Below are 5,773 nucleotides of genomic sequence, written 5' to 3' on the forward strand. Positions count from 1 at the left end.
GCCCGCGCGGCGGTGCTGCGCGGGCCTGCGACGCCTGAGGGATGCGGCGTCGGCACTGAGTGTAGTCCTGAGTGGAACATCACTGCTGCAGCCGAAATGGTGGCCGTCTTGACCCCTGCTGCCTGTACTGTAACTGAGTTTTCCCCCTGACGTGGCCATTGTTGGTAGCAAAACCTAGAGTAGGGTGGAAAAAAGGGACCTCAAGCAATTTAAGAAATTGAGCAGGGAGGACAGCTGGTGCGATGGAAAGTGTGAGGGGTGCTCTGGCAGGCAGTGGCCTTGCGGCTGGCATGGTAGAGGGGAGCTGCAGTGAGGTGAGTGGAGCATGGGAGGAACCAGGCAGGCAGCAAGGTCAAACACTGGAGAGAAAGACTGAAGTGAGGAGAGACCCATGTCCTAGCTCTCACCATTTTCAGAAAAGCTTAACTGGGTGCAGTAATGCATTGCACATTCCAGCCCCACCAAGAAATCTGTCCGGATTGCCTCGTGTCTGGGTTTAAGTTAAGTTGCTACTTCATAGAATATTACATGAAAGGCAAGAGTTCCCAGATCCTTGCCATTACTTTGACAAGATGCATTAATGTGCATTTAATAGTGCAATACTAAGTAGTTAAGTCAAGGGGTTAAACCATGACATTCACATATGAAAATTAAGTTTGTAAATATCACATAAGATTTATTTTAAAAGTAGTTTTCATTACTTCTTTAATGCAGGAAACATCGGTTTGGCACAATTCTCTTGTCGTTTCTAATTCTCTGATAACTTCAATCATTTTAATGACATGTTAAGGAGGAATTAAGTATTGGAGAAAAAAACATCCTTTTGGTATGTGCAATAAGATTGCATACAAAGAAGTCGGATAGTCAGACTGGGTAATCAAAACTCCACATCCTACAGTATTTTCAGAAATGAGGCAAGGCAATAAATTTTCTAACACATGGGTCTATGTGCTGTTTCTGCTTGCAGCTGACGTGCAGGCAGCTACCTGCCTGCTGTAAGACTAATAAAGACTTACGCAACCTGGAGCAATGTTAAGTTGCTTCTTTAAGTTGTGTGCTATTAGCCAGAATTTTGTTCTAACAGAAGTTAATGAAAGATGTATGGGTTTTGATTAGCTGGTCATGTTAGAGTAATGGGAGAATAGCAGGCTTGAAAGCACTAACACAGTTGCTGCAACAATAAACTACATGAATATCAGGCACCACATATGTTGGGGGAGGTTGTTCAGAAAAAAAAAAGTAATACTGAACCAATAAATTACATTGTTTTAAAAATATACATGTAGTCATGCACTTAACTGCATTCATTCCAAAGGAATGTGACAAGAACTGTACCATCATAAAACCAAACCTGAAAACAAGATGACATTTCAGATTTTTAAAATTTGGCAAAATAAACACAATATAGCTTGACCTCAGATATTTAATACACCTCAGCCCTTGAAGTATCTTAGAAAAATCGGTGAGAATACAGGCTCTGATTCTGAGGCAAGCTTTTAAACTGGGTCATGTTTGAGTGTTTATACTACAAAGTGTTTATTTAATGAATACTGTGTTGCATTTGATTCTTTCAGAGATATTTGTGCTTAATAAGGACTCTTTCAGGCTGAGTACAGCTGTTATTTTATAGTCACAAGTACAATATTATGACTTCACAATAGAAGGAAATAAGAAACAGATTAAACTCTTGCTTAAACACTTTAATTTTTCTAATAAACAGGCAGTAAAATTCTGCCTACGCTCCAAAGAGCCTGTTCTGCTTTTATGTCAGTGGTAAGACCTCAGGCTTAGCTGGAAACAGAATTGCACCTGAAAATCCCAGTGAAGTCACTAGGATGAGTCCCCATTAGAGTTAGGTACACTCTTGTAGCTCTTTCCTCAAGGAGGGAGAGCAAAGGGCGGAACACACCCTTAAGAGGAGGTTAGCATGTCAACAAGTAGTTTTCCTCTTGCCATTAAAATTCCTCTCACAGATTACAGGAAGTTCTGTACCTTTACTCCACTTTGAAGCAAAGCTAGAAAAGAAGCTGGCCCACTGAGATTAGGACCAGGCCCATAATGAAAAGGTTTTCAGGGGCCAGTGGATTATTTTGTTCTGTTGTGTCTTGGAAAGTTTCTAGAGTACAAAAGTCCTCCTTCAAGGAGATCTTTCTAGCTCAGGGTAGAAGTTACTTGCTAGGATGTCAAAAATGTCTCGCAACATGTTTCTGCAGGGAAAGGTTTGTAAAAGGATTTTGTCTTGAAAAGCTGTTGCCATTACTGAAAAGTTGAATGTACCCAAACTCCATATGAAAATTTGAACTCTGCTCATATTTGACTTAGCTTAGATTTCATAAGAGAAATGTTAGGCTCAGATAACAACCAAAATGAATAGGATAATGGGGATAAGCACTTTTTAAATATGTGCTATATCCCTGAAAGCATTTCACATGTAACATTGTGGCCTTCCTGTTCGCTCTTCTTTGACAGAGAAAAGAGATAAATTAACTGATATGCATCTAAAAAGGGCAGCTTAGTTGCATTTACAGCATCCTCCATATCAGTATGTCTGAAAACAAAGCAAGCTAGTGATTCTCAGATGCACTCAGCATTTGCAAGTCTAACTGAAACCCAGGGAAAGTACAGCCGCCTGGAATTACTGAAAATGCAAGTCAGTCGGTGGTTCAATTCTATTCTAGAAGAAAGGTGGTTCAATTCAGTGGTATTAATTAAGCATGGCAGCATTAAAAGTGCTACAGAGAGCAACTCAGTAATGTGATGTGTGCTGAATTAACGTTTTGGAAGGTCTTTTGTCTCTCCAGCAGTTCATTTGCCACAGTATTTTACACATTAACCATTAACAGTATTCAAGAAACTCGAAGAGTTCTTTGTGGAAATCAGACCAACAGTGCTCTGAAGTGTGTGTACACTAATGCACACCCCACAGGGATCAAAGTAGGGACATTTGAGCCTTTGTGTGCCGCTGGAGGGCTAGTCTCTTTGGGATCACAGAGACATGCAGAATAGCTCACATGACTGGAGTGCTGCTGCTGACAGACATGGGCCAGGAAGGATGAACCAGGACAGTGGGGGACAGACTCGGTGTTTTACCTGAGAGCATCAGGGATACATGGAGCTCTGCCTCGTCTGGAAAGACCACGAGATGGTGGAACCCAGGATCTTGAGAGAGGGAAACAAGACAAATAGCAGGATCATGACCCAGGACTTCAGGAGATCATACTCATGTCTGACCAACCCATTAGGCTTCTAAAATGAAATGACTGGCTGGATGGACTAAGGGAGAGCAGTGTATGTTGTTTGTCTTGACTTCAGCAAGGCTCTCACTTTCTCCCATAACATTCTCTATATAAAGGCTGATGAAGTATGGGCTAGATAAATGGGCAGTGAGGTGGATTGAAAACTGGCTGAACTTCAGGGATTAAAGGATTCTAATTAGCACCACAAAGTCCAGCTGCAGTCCCACTACTAGTGGAGTATTTTGGAGTCTGGTACTGGGGCCAGGACTGGCCATTTCATTACCAGCTTGAGTGGTGGGACAGAATGCATCCCCAGCAAGTTTACAGATGACACACAATTGGGAAGAGTGGTTGACAGACCAGATGCTTTTGTGCTACTGCCCAAAAGGGATTGTAGCAGGCTGGAGCAGGGGGCAGGTGGGAATCTCATGAAGTTCAGCAAAGTCCTGCACCGGGGGAGGAATAATCCTATGCAGGAGTATAGGCTGGAAATCAACTAGTGGGAAAGCAACTGTAGAAAAAGACCTGTGAGTCCTGGTGGAGTGCAAGTTGGCCATGAGTCAGCAGTGCACCCCTGCAGCATAGAAGGCCAACAGTATCTTGGGCTGTGCTATGAGGAACATTGCCCAGCAGGTCAAGGGATGTGATACTTCCTTTCTGTTCAGCCCAGGTGAGACCATGTCCAGTTCCTGGCTCCCCATGACAAGAAAGACATGGAGTTGTTCTCCAACATACTGGAGAAAGATGAAGAGATGGGAGCATCTGACCATACCAGAAGAGACTGAGAGCTGGGATTGTGTAGCCTCGAGAAGTCTCAGGGGAGATCCTGCCAGTGTGCATAAATACCTGATGGGAGGGTACAAAGTCATACTTTTCTCAGTAGCGCCCAAGGCAAGAGGCTATTAGTGCAAATTTAAACAGGAAATTTCATTTAAATATAAGGAAAAGTTCTTAAGCTGTGAGGGTGACCAAACACTGCCACAGTTTGCTCAGAAAGGTTGTGGAATCCCTGTCCTTAGAGATACTCAAAACCCAACTGGACATAGGTCTGAACAACCTGCTGTAGGTGACCCTTCTTTGACATTGGACTAGACGTTCTCTAAAGCCTTCCAACCTTTGGGGACAGATATTTTAGTAGGGCTAGTAGTGATAGGAAAAGGGATAATGTTTTTAAACTAAAAGAAGGTAGATTCAAACGAGATATATTTTACGATGAGGGTGGTGAAACACTGGAACAGGTTGCCCAGAGAGGTGGTAGATGCCCCATCCCTGGAAACATTCAAGGTCAGGTTGGATGGGGCTCTGAGCAACCTGATCCAGTTGAAGATGTCCCTGCTCGCTGCAGGGGGATTGGACTAGATGACCTCTAAATGTCCCTTCCAACCCAAAGTATTCTATGATTCTAGTAGCCAATCTGTGATTCTTTGAAGAATTCTGCAGGACAAACTGAATTCTGGCTAACTGCTTATGCCATCTATTATTGAAAAATTAAGAGCTTCAAATACCACACAGATTGCATAGCCAGAGTCTCATTTGTCCTGTAAGCCTGGTGGCAAATGATATGGCACCAATGCTTACTTAGCCCTATGCATATTTCCAATCTCATCTTCCAGTTATTCTTAATGACTCATGAGATCTTCAAGTCATTCTTCTCTTTTGTATTGTCAATTGTAAAAAAAAAAAAGCTTGAAAATGCTAAATTTGGATGTATGGCAATGCCGCACAACACTTGAACATGTGCACAACACATAAAAAATAGATAACACCTTGAGAGTTTAACCCAATAAATCAGATATGCCTTGAATTGTTAACTCATTCTCAGAAAGAGTCTAGCCAATCCTAAATCTTACTAACTCTTAGAAGGCAGGGTAGTATAATTCTTATAACCTGCTGCAAAATTGTCCTTTAAAGTTTGTCTGCCAGATGATGTGTTACTCAGCTTGAGTAAACCTGAGAGACTGATTCCACAAGTGTTACAAAGTATTGATTCATTTCCTTCGAGTGCAGGTTGCCCAGAGAGGTGGTAGATGCCCCATCCCTGGAAACATTCAAGGTCAGGTTGGATGGGGCTCTGAGCAACCTGATCCAGTTGAAGATGTCCCTGCTCGCTGCAGGGGGATTGGACTAGATGACCTCTAAATGTCCCTTCCAACCCAAAGTATTCTATGATTCTAGTAGCCAATCTGTGATTCTTTGAAGAATTCTGCAGGACAAACTGAATTCTGGCTAACTGCTTATGCCATCTATTATTGAAAAATTAAGAGCTTCAAATACCACACAGATTGCATAGCCAGAGTCTCATTTGTCCTGTAAGCCTGGTGGCAAATGATATGGCACCAATGCTTACTTAGCCCTATGCATATTTCCAATCTCATCTTCCAGTTATTCTTAATGACTCATGAGATCTTCAAGTCATTCTTCTCTTTTGTATTGTCAATTGTAAAAAAAAAAAAGCTTGAAAATGCTAAATTTGGATGTATGGCAATGCCGCACAACACTTGAACATGTGCACAACACATAAAAAATAGATAACACCT

This window comes from Egretta garzetta, unplaced genomic scaffold (assembly GCF_000687185.1).
Source record: "Egretta garzetta isolate BGI_Z169 unplaced genomic scaffold, ASM68718v1 scaffold310, whole genome shotgun sequence".
Taxonomy (NCBI): Eukaryota; Metazoa; Chordata; class Aves; order Pelecaniformes; family Ardeidae; genus Egretta; species Egretta garzetta.